Source organism: Rhinolophus sinicus, chromosome X (genome assembly GCF_036562045.2).
Source record: "Rhinolophus sinicus isolate RSC01 chromosome X, ASM3656204v1, whole genome shotgun sequence".
Taxonomy (NCBI): domain Eukaryota; kingdom Metazoa; phylum Chordata; class Mammalia; order Chiroptera; family Rhinolophidae; genus Rhinolophus; species Rhinolophus sinicus.
Window position 1 is genome coordinate 17,569,501 of NC_133768.1, and position 17,230 is coordinate 17,586,730.

The following is a 17,230-nucleotide window of genomic DNA, read 5'->3' on the forward strand; positions in this document are numbered from 1 at the left end:
TTGTAGGACTTTAATCATGGCGAGGTGGAAAGAGTACCAGGCAGGATTAGAGTGTCAACTGTCAGTTTATTAGCTGTGAGAGCTTAGGTAAGTCACTTCATTTCTCTGAACCTCAATATTACTCACCTGTAAAAGGAGGATGCGGTGATACACCTATTCACCTTCAAGGGATATTTTGAAATGCAAATGATGTACTGTTTAAAATGTGCAAACATTAGCTATTCTCTATTCCTAGATGCTCTATGAGGAAATATTTCTTTATATTTTACCAAAGGTTTCACATAACCCTGTCTGAATCCTGACTTTTTTTAACTCACTAGGACACATCTGTAGATGCACTTTGATTTTGATCTGTAATCAATTCATGTACAGAATAAACACCATAACCATCACCTTGTTTTGCTATATAATCAGACATTTTAGTTTTTCCCTGTGAGAGAAATAAAAATTCCCTATTCTCTCAAATTGTCTATTGATGAGTGAACTGCATCCCTCCTTCACCACCAAATTTTAGTCTTTTAGAAATGGAGACACCAGGCGTAGTGCTTATTACAAGAGGCATTAATAACAGCCTGCTGAATAAAGGCTGTTATGTCAAGTGGCTCTAGAGTACTGTGCCTCACAGTTCAGAAAATAAAGCTAACCTTAAAAAGCAGGTGGTGAATCCTAATTCAAGGAAAGATGCTTGTTGTAACAAGTTGTCCTTAGAGCTACGGAAAGTCTTTATCTTCTGTCTGAGCATAAGGTGTTCTGGTATTTGGGAAATGAGTAAATAAAGAGCTACTATGTAAGTTGTAGATAGATGGCCAATTATAAAAATAGAATTTAGGGTATGAATTAGCATTAAAATTGTATAGAGGCAGCATTGGGCAGAAAAAGATTGGCTTAAAATGTCATCTAGATTGATTTAATTCCTAGTCCTGTCTTATTGTGTAGGTTACAGCAAATCACTGAAATTCTGAACCTCTGTTTTCTTATCTATTAAGTGAGGCTCATAATCTCCACCCTGAGAAATTGTTGCTGAGATGTAATGAGAAGTTACTTCTGAGAGCATTTATCCTGGTGCCTCACACACAGAAAGTACTGAAAAAAAAATCTGTTTCTATGACTTTTCTTGTTTTTTTTTTTTTTCACTTCCTTGTCTTCATCTTTTCTTTCAACTTTCCTAGGACCCAAGATGTCCTTTTTGGGGGAACTTAGAAGACAATTTAGGAATTTATACAAGGACTTTAAGCTAGCTTAGTGAATTTTTATTATCATTCTAATAGTTGTGAAAAATGACTATTTAATAGAGATTCCTGGATATTAGAATACCTGTATCACTCATATTTATATATGCATAAAAATAAGAACTGGTTAGTAGCCAGAAAGAAAAGTTAAGAACAAGAACCTACCTCTGAGAAATGGTTGATTCCATGGCTGGGGCAAGGAAAATATTAGGTGGACCCGGAATGTTTTGTGGTACCAAAACATAAAGAGATGCTCAAAGAATGATCTAGACATTGTTCATAGAACACATAGAACAAGTTTGAGGAGATTCCTTCGGCAAAATCTGGGCCAATGGGAGAAGCAAAGTAAATTATAATAGCAACAAATTACAACTCACTGATAAAACATAAATTCATGATTACATACAAATATAAATGAAATAAATATAAAAATAAATAAGGGAGAAGGAAAGGCTCTTCATTACAGTAGAATGCCAACTAATAAATGGAGACAAAATGATAGAATTAGAAAATAACCATTTGGTAATGATAATATTAATAATTAGTTCAGGTAAGAATAATTATGCTAAAACTAGTAAGTGAATATTTGTTGAGGAACAGGATATTTTTATCTTCCCACAAAACATTTATTAATTATAAGAGGAAAATAGTAACTTCACAGTGGAAGAGCTGTCCTTGCAATTTTAGAAATAAATGTGAAATATTTAGAAATTGTTTTAGGCAGTTTGAGCTACTATAATAAAAATACATAAACTGAGTGGCTTTAACAACAGACATTGATTTCTCACAGTTCTGCAGGCTGGGTAGTCTAAGATCAAGGCACTGGACTGTTTAGTGTCTGGTGAGAGCTGGCGTCCTGGTTCATAGACAGCCATCCTCTTGCTGTATCCTCACATGGCAGAAGCAGGCATGAGACTCTCTGGGGTCTCTTTCAACAGGGCACTAATCTCATTGGACAGATGTTTTGACCCAAGCCTTGGCTTCACTGTTTAGCTGTGTGACATGAGAACCTTATCTAAATTCTCCATGCTCTAGTTTTCTCATATGTAAATGGAGTAAATGATAATATCAATATCCTGGGGTCATTAAAAGGCTTAAAATAAATCATATTAAGTGCTTAGCACCGAGTCTGAAATATATTAAGCACTCAATAAATTATAGCTATTATTGTTATATTATAGACCAAAAACAAACATAGCACATCATTTCTCTTTTACACCTTTCTTTGAACTCTTCAATGTGCTCATAGGACTTTATATCTTACTTTATTTTACTACCAGTTAATACTTTGTTACAATTATGTGATTGCATGTCTGTCTTTCTCACTATACAGGTAGCTCCTTGGGGGTAGCAAACTTGTTTTCTCATCTTTGTGGCCCAACTGCCTAGAGTACAACAGGTTGCCTATACTCAGGAATTTTACAAAGGCCAACACACTAGCATGTAGGTGCCCTATGACCATGGTTGAGTAAATGACGATGGGGGCATTGGAAGAGCATAGAAGGAAGGCCTATAAACCAAAACATATTCAGAAGATGTTGGTTTATTTGCATCAAGCAAGTGTTTCTTATATTCTAAAAGGCTACATAAATCACCTGTAATTGTGACTGAATTTGAGACTCTCAGTTCACTAGGATAACCAACCACAGGCGATTGACTTTGGTTTGCAAAAGAGGCAAGAAAGGAAGCAAATGAATGCTTGTGTTGTAAGCACGGTCCTTTGGAATTTGGCAGCCTGGATTTGGAAAATTACTCACCAAGACTGTTCAAGCCATCAAGATCAGTTACAATTCAAGACAAATGAGAACAAAGAGTGTTTACCTACTGCTCATGAGAAATTCCAATTCCTTACATTCTGCTTAGCCCACATACAAAAATGTGTGTCAGATTACAGAGTGGTTTTGCAAAGCAGACAGATGGGTACACTATACAATTATTTATTTAGAATTTGGCCTTGCTTCAGCCAAGGCACCCATTTCCACACTAGTATTACTGGAATTATTTAATTTGCCTTTCTTTTTTTCTTTAATTATTGTGTTTTGCTTCTTTCCCAGATCCATTAAAGTATCACACAGCGATGGAATTGGAAGGATTTTTTTCCCCCAACAGATTTATGTTCAGGGATGATTTTTCTTCTTCCTTAGATTATTTGAAAGATTTTCAATATTTGTTCAAGAGTTAAACTGCCCTTCAAATACCTTTTTTCATTTTGAGACATATCCTCTGAAAACACTACCCATAATAATTATTCTGCAGTTTTTGGAAGAAATTTGTCATTCAACTTGAAGGCAGACTAAAAACAGTCAAATATTTGTGCATCTAAATACGATAAATGTCCCTACAAATAAATATCAGCTTCATTTTTTTCTTGACAGATTTACATAGCTGCTTGAAATTGTTTTGCCTATCTTTTCAAAATGTACAAAGGGCCTTTAAGAGAGATATTTATAAGGATAACATTTAATGCCAGATACCAAAGATCTTTGGGTGTGTTTGTGTGTGTTGTATGTTGTTTCTTATACATGCAAAACACTGTACACACATGTATTAAGAATATGGCAAGAAGAGAAGGTATGGTTACATTTTATTTTAATAAAGAGTGAACGCGGAAGATAAAAATATGATTGAAGACTATTAAAGAGGAAGTTAAACTTCTTTAAAATGAACAGAAACTGGTAAAAAAAGAATGGTAGGAATAATGCGTAAATCTTTAAGGCATATGAAATCTTGAAGTACTAGCTTGGTTGGATATTAGAGACACATGGAAATAGCCTATCACTAGATTAGGATCTTTAACTCACTAATCAGCATTTCAACTCCAGGGATCAAATAATCAGTATGTTGGCTATACCCTTGTAGGGAGTCTGAGGAATCTTACAAAAAAGATAAGCAAATAACATTAAACACAAGTTTGACTCACTCAGGGAATTTTTAGCTATCATATATGTCCATTATCTTTTAAATAAGTATTTTGAATAAAAGGAGAAAATAAAAAGCCCTAAATAATTTCCTTGCTGTGTATAAGTAACCACCCACAAGTCTTCAGAAAAAAAATCAGTAAATGGAGTGACCATTAAGAAATAGAGAGCTTAGGAATTAAAATGCCTGAATAACATGGTTTCATTCACAACACAGCGTGTTTCCAAGATGGCAGTATGACCTCAAAAGGCATTACACTCCCTGAAGTATCCTACATCTAGATGTAAGTTGAAAGCACAGATCCTTCATCACAGAATGCAGGGTTTGCGGGGGAGGGGGGGAGCTTCAGCTGGCTGTCTACCCCTGGAGCATTTTATCATCATGCAGTTGGTTAAGATCTGGTAGGGGAATCAAAAGAACATTCTTCTGCAAAGTAATTGCTACTTACATTTTATGGTGGTTTTACATTGGATAAAAGCCTAAATTTCTTTCTAGTTGAATGTAGACCTTACTATTAGGTTGGTGCAAAAGTGATTGTGGTTTAAAAGGTTAAAAATAATTGCCAAAAAACGCAATTACTTATGCACCAACCTAATATATTTGAAAGTTGAAGGTTGACAAGAAAAAGTAATGAGCAACTCTATACAAAGACCATCCTGTGAACCTGGAAAGCCCAAGATCATTCCAAGACCACTGTTATTTTGAGACATTTATGAGAACTGAAGCAGGATCTCTGTGAAGAGTCAGTGAAGATTAAAAAATATATAAATAAACCCAAAGAGCTTGAGAAGCATGACATTCTCCTTAATTGAGTGTTCTTTCCTTTATTTCGAATAGTAGATCATTTTCCCAGGCCATAATGCCTACTATACTTTCTATTGTTCTCCTCCCAAATGGGAATTTCCTAGCTCAGAATTTAGCTTAAACATCATACACACAAATGCACACAGGATTAGAACAGAGGAATGCAAAGTCACTTTTAGGCATAGAATGGTTTCTTCATCAGAAAAAGACTGTTTCAAAGAAAAGAAGAAATATAAAGAAAAGAGGGTATCAATCAGAAGTGTTTCGTTAATTTATTTTCTCCTCAATAATTATTGAGATTGTCTTTGAGCCTCAGGGCATGCTAGGCAAGCACAGGGAATACAAAGAGAAAAAGAATTGCTCGTGAAGCCAGCACTATTCAAGCTTTTCCAAATGCTGAACAACAGAGAGAGTGCCCAAGCAAGCAAACGCTACACTCTTGCCCATCTGGCAGGTATATCCCTGTTATGGACCACCTGAGACTGATGTAGGAAATCTTTGAACCATGTCTTCTCTCCTTGCTCTGATTATTTACTCACAAAGTAGCCTGATAATAGTAATTTGCCTTCCCATGTAATATGACTGTATGGAGAAAATGCATGTGCTCTATGACCACAGTCAAGTATCTACTGGAGGAGTGATATTTCATTTGCAATCTAATTTTACATTGCAATCTAATAGACTGGTATTTTAGTTTACAGACTCCAGCTTTCATTGTGAGCAAGTCTCACCAATGTAGAAGACTACCTTGTTTTATTGCACTTTGCTTTATTGTGCTTCACAGATATTTTGTATTTTTTTTTTTTTTTTACAACCGCAAAGCGTGACTCTCCATCATCAAAAAGATTCCAACTTGCTTTATTGTGATACTCGCTTTATTACTGTGGTCTGGAACTAAACCCCCCAATATCTCTGAGGCATGCCTGTACTTGAAGGCCTTTATATAACGTAGTTTCTGCATCTTCACGTCTGAGGGCCACAACATAGAGACGGCCCTGTTTTAGTGACATCTTGCTTCATGCCTTCCATTTACATTTCTGTACACAACAATACCTCTTTTCTGAGTTTCTGGATCATCTTTATCCTTGTTTCTTGTTGGTGCAATACAATGGAAGAACATGGGTTTTTGCCACATTTTTTTCTGTCTGATATTCTAACTACACAGGCTTATTTCTTCCCCAGAGTCTTAGCATTTATTACTTTTCTTGGAATGTTCTTGGTGCCTTCTCATCATTCAGGTCTCAGCCCAAGTGCCACCTTTTAGAGAGGCCTTCCCAGACCATCCAAACTAAAGTAGTTGCACCTCTGTCATAACTCTTTATTGTATTAATCTTGTTTATTTTTTATGAACCTGTTTTATGCTCTTCCCACTAAAATGTAAGCTCCCTGGGGGGCAGGGGCCTTGTTTGTTTTGACCACCACTCACTTCCCAACACCTAGAATACAGCATAGGAGTATAAAGCATAGGAGCTTAATAAACATTTGTTTCTATGAACTAATGAATGAATGAATGAACACGGCTCATAGATTTGAGTTGGGATTCTATCTGACATCCTGAAGCTAGTCACTTGAGGAAATAACTCTTCTGAAACTGTTTCCCCATCTGTAAAATAGGGATGCTATCTCCTTCCAGAGAGGATTAACTGAGATGATGTGTGTGAAAGTGCTTGCAACAAGATATTCATCAATAAATAGTTTGTTTCCCTTCCTATTCCCTTTTAACACATTTTTGTAATGCAAAGCAAGCTATTTTTAAATTCATGTAATTAGCAACTAACAACATTATTTTGCATTTTTATCTTGCACACTTTAAATGTCTGGGCTCTACTCTCGCACACCTTGCTTTGTAACTCCTTTTTGATTCAAATCCAATATTCTCACTTCAATAGAAGTAAGCTTAGAACAATGACTTTCTTTTTTATCACTGCTTCATTTTTCTACCTCTTCATCCTGAGGAAGACACAATAGCACAACCTTTTCTCCTCAAATATTTATTGTAGTAATCCAAATTGCTATGATTTACTAATCTTCTATGTGCTTGGCAATCCGCTAAGCATTTTACATATATTATTTTTATCTAAATCTATCTGGTAAATATTATGACATTCATAATATTTAAGTGAGTATATGATAATCATTGTAGATGATAAAACTGAAATTCAAAGGGACCTGCTGATGGTCACATAATTAGCGAGTAAAAGAGAAGGGATTTGAAATCAACCCTCTGACTCCAAAGTCTTTGCTCTTAATTACTGTGCTATGTTGCCCTCTCTGGCACTTACTGGGCCATTGAGATGCAAAAATCAATAGACAGTCTTTGTCCTTGAAGAGCAAGAAGTCCACTGTCAGGTGCAGAAATGAACATAAGCAATTAACACATCTGTGATGAATATTATTATAGACTATATACAACTGCTCTCAGAGGGCGTGAATAACTGTATATGGAAGTTTTGGCAAAGCTTTAAAGAGTAGTAGAAGCTTTCATATAGAAAATGGATGAGGGGAGAGGAGATTTCTGAATCACTGGAACAGTGTGTGCAAAGCTTAGAAGCATGGAAGAGCAGTGTGCTGAAAAAAGACTGATTTTTCTATAAAGCTGAAATCTAGGGTGAATTTGTGTAGGAGTTGGGGAAGGAAATGTGGTAAAATGCAGGGAAAGAGAGATGGAATGGAGAATAAAGTTTTGGGGTAGATTGTTAAGGAGTTTGGACATTAGCCAATTTTACTTCGGAGAGGAAATCATCAGATCTGCTTTTCAGAAAGATGATTCAAATTCTGACCTCTCTCATACTTATTTGAATGGTAAGAGCACAGCTTTATTTGTAATGTCATTACTAGTCAAAATGCAAATCCAGCCCCTTTCCAAAAGTGTATTTCATCATTGTTTTCAGACCCTACTGACCATTTTCCTCTTTTTCTTCCTCTGGAACCCCTCAACAATAGGTGACTATTCATGAGGAAAGAGAAAAACACATCCCTACCTTCAAAAACAGGAGTGTTTCTTTGAACAACTATTTCATTTAAATGTATAATTATACTTGCATATATATATATGATTTTCCCTGCTTTATCTCTATGCCCTCCTACCTTAGTTACCTGTAGATAAATATTGAGGTTTTGGATTTCTTTAATAACTTCTGAAAAAACTTTCTTTTTCATTTATAAATAACTACCCTCTCCTCCATGCCCCCAAATTTATCCCAGATAATTACTTTTTACATTGTTCTCAAACTGGTACATACAATATTTGAAAACATCCTGGCCGGAACACTTTTGTTTTTCAACATGAAATGTGTATAGACCTGGCAGGCATTCCGTGTTTTTGATTAGATGATTGCTAATCAGGAAAGGAAGACATTCCCACTGTCCTCGCTGGTGACCCCGAGATTTGTGCTCAGGAAACTTATGTTTTTTGCCTCCTTCTGTCCCTTCAGTGATCACATCTAAGATATTTTCCAATTCTTGTTGCTGTCTGCTACTTACACTAAACGAATACCGATAGTACTTATAAAACCTTCATACCCATCTAAGCTGTTAGCCTATTAAGGTCATTTTCTTTGGAAACATTTTCAGACTTATATTTTCTCCCCCTCATCATTCTGCCTTTGTCTTTTTGAAAATGTAGCGTCTTTTTTTTTTTTTGCATGTCCAAAGGCAATGAAATCTTTTTATTGGTTAGATTTGGTCATGACAGGCATGGATAGATCCTTTGGTGTCAAGGTCTTCACCAAGGATCCTGAGAAACATCTTAGACATGAATAGTGACTTTGCCTGGAAACTGAAGCAAAGCAATAGAAAATCCACCAGCTTAACTGTTTTTAGAGAGGGCTAGACATGTTTTCCCTTGAGAAAACTCCTAATCAGTCCCCTAGATGTCCAAGATGATTAACTTAAATGATTTTCTAGGTAAACTTTTATATTACAAGTCACCATAACCTGAAATCAACCGCCCAGTACTCCTTACAAACTTGAACTAATAATACTGTTTTATGTCTACACTCTTGCAAATGTTCACTTCATACTGAAGGATGTATCCATGGGAATTAGTCTCTGATGTAGGAAGGGAACTTGTTGCGTGCACAGTGTCATCATTGGGACTTAAGCCAAGTACATGCTAGAAAGCCTTAACTGTTGATGGATGGCAAGTACATCAGCTTGTTTAAAATATCATGGGTTTCTCCAGTCATTTCATTTCCTAATTGTGAACAATTATTTGCATTTAATTTAGATCTCGTCTTGCTGCCTGAAAGTCAGATGACTTTCACCAACAGAGCCGGAGGAAGTAATTACATAATCTCCAATATCTTCCCATCAATTAATTTATTTAGATGCGTTTAAATGGTAACATAAGGAAGTGCTTGATAGTGTTAGCTACAGGCAGGCAAAGGGAGGTGATCATAAAATGAGTCATCTAGATTCTTCAGCTCAGCCTTATTATGCTTAGCTCATGCTTATAAAAGCAATACTGTAATCTTGAACTTGCTTTTCAGTAAAGATTAATGGAAGTTCTAGTAGAGTTTGGGAATGTATTAAATATTTTTTCCCTGATAATTTACTAATGTTCTTATTCATTTTATCTAATTATAATCTGTAAGTCATAAATTAGGGATAATAATAACCCCTTTGAAAGTTGTTTTAAGTATAAAATGAGATTATATATGAAAAATTACTTCAGTTACTGGCCAATGGCTATAATTTCTCAATGCATGAAAGTCATTGTTTTTGTTTTTGTTACTATTAATGGCAATTTATTTCTAGAAAAATACAAGACAACTTTATGAAGTAGAATATCTCAGTAGCAAATCCTTTTACTATAAATGAGTTAGGAAAGGGGAATGAGTTATTCTCTCTCATTCTTTCAAATGGTAAGAGGAGAAACAGCTGCCCAAACGACTAATGTTGATTTTGATAAGTTATTGCACATTTCATGGAATTGTGGTTCTTACACTTTTGGTGTCTATAGCCTACTTTGAGACAAAAGGTCATAAAGACATCTAGTCAACCTACTCCCAAATATCAACTCCAAATAAACCAACATGGGAAACTAGAAATTAGGAAGAGCAGGGGTGATAAGAAAAGAAGAAAACTAATATCTTGTGTACCAACTATGTGCTTGGAGATGACCAGACACTTGACATAAATCGATGGGCAGATTTTGGAATTCATCTCAGTTGCTGCTGTTAAGTGCATCATCCCCTTTCCTTAGTCAGCTATACTACTAACTCTTGCACTTGTGCAATAAGGTGGGTAAGGAGGATGTGGGGACAGTGTTGGGAATAAGGACAAAGGTAATAAATAGTGGTAAAGCCAGACTATCAGAGGATATATTCTCTGAGGCTTCTTGCCCCTCCTTCCTTCGCCTTTCACTCTTACCTGCAGGTGGCCTTCCTACAGTTCTCCTGAGATGATGGGGATAAATTGCATTGCTTATCAGCACCACGTGAACAGCAGTGCAGTAGCTGTCCAGACCTTCCAGGCTGTACTTATGAGTTTCCAGTCACAAAGTAATTCAGATTAAAGGGACTTCCTCTTTTATCTCCTTTCCCTTCTCCCTCTGCTGACAGGAAATATCATCCTGATACCATAGGCATATTATCTCACCTGCTTTTCAAAAAGAAAACCTTTATAGCTTACTGAGGATTATGAGGCAACCATATTAATTCCATCCTTCTTAAGTGGTTTATCTGTATTGCTACGGGATGTGAGTAGGGGTGGATTCCTCCACGCACACCCATTCGTTTACAGTGGGCAAGAACTGAGAGGGAGCACAAAATGTACATGTTTGTGTAGTTATGCATAAGAGGCAGTGACCTCTAAATTCATCCCAAGGATAAGTACAAAAGGAATGTTTTAGGATTATCTATTGTTTTGAATTATTAATCATTATCTTTCCTTCTAGTAAGAAAAACATTTACAGTTTGACTGTCTTTCCTTAAACCCATTTTAATGTAGAATGTTCCTAAGCCATTACCCACAGTATTTCTTCATGTAAATTACAAACAGTTGAGCATGGTCTTTTTAAAAAATGTTCTTCCTATATGTCTTCCTCCTATTCTAGATGTGGTATTGCCCTCTCTACCTCTATTTCGGCTTTTTCTTGTCTTTTTCCTATTCCATCTCACCTTTCTTCTTTTATGCTGTTTCTTTTCACTGTATTATACTAACCTAAAAGGCTCCTTATTTTACACATGGACTATATAGTCCTGTCTTCCTTTAATCCATGAAAAGTAGTTTTTTTGTGAACAAAAATTTCCACACTGAAGGCATTAGGAAAGTAGTTTGCTTCTAAACTAAAAAGGGAAACCCTTAACATGTTTAGAAGTACAAATGATGAGTTTCAGAAACTGAGGACACTTATCTGGACCTCTTCCTCTTTTGAGAATCATTAATGTCTAACAAATATGTCATTTAAAATATGTCATTCTATTGACAATCACACATCAAGCTCTACATGGAATCTGAAATACCTGAACAGCCACAATGCCTCAACATTCATTTTCAGGCATTTCAAATCCTCACCTGTAAAATGGTAGTGGACTTTCAAATTCAACACAAACACAAGCAACTCAATGTATCCTTGGGTTGTCAGCAGCTCTGAATGATGCCAAGGGCTGTTTAATGTATGTCACGGAGCCTGTTCTCAGACTGTTCTCCCTTTCCACTCTTTAGAGTTTGCTTTCCTGGCAGTGACAATAATGAGGCATCCACAGGCAAGTACCATAGGGAGGGTATTTCCTATCTTGCACTGCTTTAGTAAGCTCACTCTCTAGAAGAGTAAGAGTAATGAAACTGGAAAATATAGCAGGGAAATGCTGAAATATTTTCAACCACTGCCTCTAGTTAGACTTACTTTCTATTAAACTGACTTGTTCCTGGAAGCTTTAAAGTTACATACCATTGTTCATAGTAGCATGGAATTTGGAGAAATAAGGACCTGAGCTCAAGTCATGGCTCGGAACTCACTTGCTCTAGAATCTTGATTAAGTTTCTTCTCATATCTAGACCTCAAGTTACTTATAGGTAGACAGTGATAATTAGATAGTACCTCTTTCATAGGGCTATGAGCAAACCAGAAAATATTGCTTGTAAGTTATTTGGAACATGGCCAGGCAAATAGTAAGGCCTCAATCAATGGTATTTGCTATTCTTTTGATAGAGTTTTATCTCATACTCTCTTCCAACCCCACAAAAAATGCTGGTCATCTGTGAAAATACAATTAAGAAGAAAAAAAAAAGACAAACTGCAAAGTAATGTACTCCAGTTCCTGACACTGCATTATATAACATTTACTGATGATGGTAATGAACAGAATAGATGAGGTTATGCTGCTGTAACAGACAACTCTAAAATTGAAGTGACTTGATAGAAAATGGTTTACTTCTCAGTTATTTCAAAGCTCAGTGGCAGTTGGACAATTGACTCTCCTTGACAGATCTCCTCCTAGGGTAAGTCTATGATCCAGATTCCTTTCATCTTATAATATAGCCATTGTATGGTAAGGCCTTGGAGAGGAATACATATCTTCCCACTTTCTACTTGCTAGAATCAGTCACATGGCACCCAAATAACATTGAACTCAAGAGAAAGATGTAGAATGGGTGAGCAGAGAGGCAGCCTATGACACTATAATGATTATAATGGTTACAGAATGACAGTGTATTAAAGATTTGTCATTGCTAGGTTAAGATGATGCAAATATTAGGCTGCTTTCTCATCTAGACACAGTATGAAATTGTCTCATAGATGGAAGTATTTTGACTTGAGTCCTTCAGAATTGAGATATGAATACATTTGTAAATTTTTCTTTACCTATGGATTATAAATGCTTTTAAATCAGTTTCAGAGGTTTTGCTTTTGCTCCCCCTGTTTATTCATTTTACTCCGTGGAAACTTCTGAGGCAAGTGATCATGTGGCATTTCTTTCCCATAAACTTAATTAATTGGAATAAGAGCTGTGTAAAAGAGGCAGGAGAGAACTACAGCTATACACATTAACTTGGGTACATCTCAGAAATATACATGTGAGCACAAGAACCAAGGGGCAAAATATACATACTGTATGCTTCCGTGTTCAAAACCTGGGGAAATAAATACTATATTGTTTGAGGAAAAGTATGTAAACTGTAAAGCTACACAGAGAAATAAAGGAATGAAAAATTCAAATTTTGGCATAGTGGATACTTTTGGGAAGGAGGTAAAGTAGGCAATTCAGGAAGAGAAACTTGGGGTGGGGGAACTTCAAGGGTTCTAGTTATGCTCCATTTTGGTAGTAGGGTGGCAAATGAGTACACAGATAATCATTTTGCTATAACTCTTAAAGATAAACAGATTTTTTTTTAAATTTATTGGGGTGACAATTGTTAGTAAAATTACATAGATTTCAGGTGTACAATTCTGTATTACATCATCTATATAAGCGGATGTTTTATGTACTATTTTCTATACGTATGAAACAAAACAATTAAGAGGTAAAATTAGAATGGAAAGACAATAAATTTGTCTCTTGGAACTTTTTTTTAAACCAAATTATGTAATTTTGCAAATTTATATTTGGATAGGAGGTACTTAGATGTACCATTTATATGTAATCTCAAGATTATACTTGAAGTTTAGATTGTTGATTCAATATCTGATGCCTAAGTTCCAATTCAAACAAGTTAAGTGGACCCCTAGCACTCCAAGTTTATTATGTCTGATCTAAATTCCACAGTGCTCCATTTATCTTGTTATATAACAAATCACCCCAAAACTTAAGTCACTTAAAACAGCAACATGTGTTAGCTCTCATGATTTCTGTGGACCAGGATTCCAGAAAGTGTGTGGCTGAATACTCTTGGCTCAGGATCTGTCATGTAGTTGCCATCTGATGACTAGACCTGGAGCATCTAGGGGCTGGCTGGGCATCTCTCCCTTCATGTAGCCTCAGGAGTTCCTCACGTGATCTCCCCACTGTGCTAGTTTGGGCTTCCTCACAGCATGGCAGTTTTAGGGCAGTCAGACTGCTTACACAGTAACTGGGCTCCACTGTGGGTTTTCCACTGAGTGATGCTACAGTAAATTGCTTTTTATGTCTTCATCTGGGAAGTCAGGCAGTATCACTTCTGTTCTATTGGTTACAAGGGTATCATAGGCCCCCTAAGATTCCAAGGGAGATAAATTAGATTCCATCTCTTGATCGGAAAGTGACATGTGGACAGGAGATATTGCTGCAACTTTTTTGGGAAATATAATCTGCCACACATAGGTAATTGAGATGATGACTGTATAATTTATCATTCAAAATGGTACTATATTTTAGACAAAATTATACTATATTTTAGACTATTATTAATAATTACACAGAAATAACAGGTGCAAATCTGGATTGTACTAGGCATACCATAACATATGGCCACACTGGTAAGCAAGCTTGAGAATTGGAACTGGCATTTCCTACTGGAAGATATTATTAAAAATATATCACCTTTGGGATGTGCTTCATCAGAATTCAGAGCCTTTATGTCACAGAGACAAAATGCAAAGACATCAGAAGATTTTTTTAAAAAGAATAATCAGAATGGAAAAATGCTTTGTAACTGCTCTGCGTTCTCTCATTTTATCATGAGGAGGTCACCCTTCTCTCCCACAAAGAGTCAAATATCTAAAATTGCAAGTTGAGAATATTATCAGTGACACACACAACAGAAATTTCAATATTTCTGAACAACAGGTATTGTAAGCTATATGCAAATATTCTTCTTGTTATTAACAATCCTACTTCTGATGGGGCTTTAACCCAGTGTTTCCCACATGGTATTCCATGGAACACTATTAGAGCTGACAGAAAATATTTACCATGGTGAAAGCAGCTTGAAATCCCTGAAAATTATAGCCCTCCTTTCAGAATTCACAATATTAAAGGTTGTAAGAAGTCTCACAATAAGAAACTTGTTAAACTTTGTTCTTGGTCTAATCAAGCATTTCCAGAATTCATTTGACCATGGAAACAGGTTTTCTTTCCTGGTACATCACCAATTAACACTTGTAGGATTAGTATTCTGTGAAATGCACTTTGGGAAACACTGCTTTAACCTAAGCCAGAACATGAGTTATTTCAACATTTATCAAGAAACTTGGAATGATCAAAAACAATTAAATCAACCATTTTAAATATAGAAGAACTAAGAAGGAGGTATTTGAACTCTTTCACTAACAGATTGATTAAGTGTTTAAAAATGTTTGTTGCTTCCAAGTATAAGGGCTTAGATTAATAAATTTGCCCTGGGCTAATTTTTAATGAACATGTTCCATCAAATAAAACTTACTGTTCTAAAAAAAAAGAGGTACTTATTAGCACCAAGGACTAATGAGGACATAGATTAATGTTATTCAAATTCTATATTGCTATCTAGAAAATGAGCACAGGTTTAAAAACAATTGTAGATTGCATTTTTCTGTACATTTTAACACGTACTAAATACAGATATCCTTCTAATATTAGTGTAAGAGGTCTAAATTGGGCAGGACACTGAAGGGAGTTCAAGATGGCAGCATAGTAAGACGCTGAATTCACCTCCTCCCATGGACAAAAGAAATCTACAGCTACATATGGAATAATTTTTTTCTGACATGTTCCTCTCATTGTTCCTGAGAACTAGAGGAACAATACCTCCACAACAAAAGATAAAAGAGATGCACTGAGAAGGGTAGGTGAGGCAGAGACATGGTCTCACCTGGGACCCCACCTCCAAGGCAGTGACCCACAAGTGGGAGGCATACTGCCCCTCTAAATAAGACTCTCCCTCCGGGAGCTAAGGGATTGGGCCCCACATCTGGTACCCCAAATCTAGAGGCAAGCACCAGACAGATGAGTCCCCGAAACATGTTCTTTTGAAAATCAATAGGGATTAAGTCCAGAAGAACCACAGAACTGTAGGGAATGGAGAAACTGCTCTTACAGGGCTTGTGTGCAGACCCGTTCCCTCTGAGATGCAGTGCAAAAGCAATAGTATGAAAAGTGCCTAAATCAAAAGTGAGGGAGACCCACTTAACTCTAAAGCAGCTGCCTGAGAGGCAGGAACCTGAAGGGACTTTAACTGAGAATGAAAGCACTGGAAGGTGTCATTTTTGCAGTCTCATCCTAACCTGTTGCTGACGGAGATGATGGATACATTTCTGGATCCCTCCCTCTGGCCTGCTATCACCAGAGGGAGTGTTCTGCTCACCTTGGGTCATAATCAGACTGGGCATGTACCCCTAGCCCCACCTTTCCTGGGCAGCTGCTGAGCTGTAACTGGGCTGGGGAAGAGCCCCAGCCCCCTCCACGCTCCCCACCGCCACAGCAGTGGAGCCATAATGGGGCTAAAAAACTGTCCTGCCATAACCATACAACAGCCAAGCCATTGCCAGGCCAGATGAGCACCCCAAGACTCACACATTCTGTGAATAGTCCAAGGGTGAAACGTGGATGGGCAAGTGTCTTGAACTCTGTCCTTATCACACAGTGGTGGATCTACAAGCAGGCCAGGCAAATGCCCAGAGCCCTGCCCTCCCTGCAGGGCAACTGGTGGGTACAGGCAACATACAGAAGGAATGCCCATAGAGTGCGTGGCTCTGGTGAATAGGGGAAACTGTGTTTCTGGGCTACACAAAGCAGCTTCTACACGAGATCACTCCTTCAAGACTGAAGGAGGCAGCCATTTCACCTAACACATAGAGTGAAACACAGAGAGACAGGCAAAATGAAAAGAGGAATATGTTCAAAACCAAAGAACAAAGCAAATTCCCAGAAAAAGAAATAAGCAACCTACCTGATAGAGAGTTAAAAGCAGTGGTCATAAAGATGCTCACCAATCTCGGGAGAACAGTGGAGGAACACAATAAGAACTTCAACAGAGAGACAGAAAACAAAAGAAAGTGAAAATTGGTCAGCAAAATGGCGGTGTGAGGTGAGCCTCTGTAAAACTCCCCTGGAATTTACAACTAATCGAACAACAATAACTCCACAAAGGACTCCCTGCACAGCAGACAGGCAAGATGAAGAAGCCCACTACTGAATTAACCTAAACGTTGGCGAATCCTGCGAGTGCGAGCGGGGGAGGAAGGAAGAGAGAAGAGCGGAGACAGAGCCCCGCAGCCACAGGACACAGACCTAGCTCAGTGCTCCGAGCTCGCTGCTTCCCGGAACTACCGCAGCTGCGGGAGAGGGAAGACCTCGGACTGCTAGGGCTCCGCTTATGGCCCACAGGGCTGAGGGGACAGCATATAACACGGCTGAACCCAACGCTCACGGCAGAGA

At 37.3% G+C, this 17,230-nt stretch overlaps 1 long non-coding RNA gene across 1 annotated transcript in view; it reads right to left on the bottom strand.

Annotated features, from left to right (window-relative positions):
- The window catches only part of LOC141569541 (uncharacterized), a 742,180-nt gene that overhangs the window by 146,124 nt on the left and 578,826 nt on the right, over window positions 1-17,230 (bottom strand). The gene's annotated exons all lie outside the window — the stretch shown is intronic.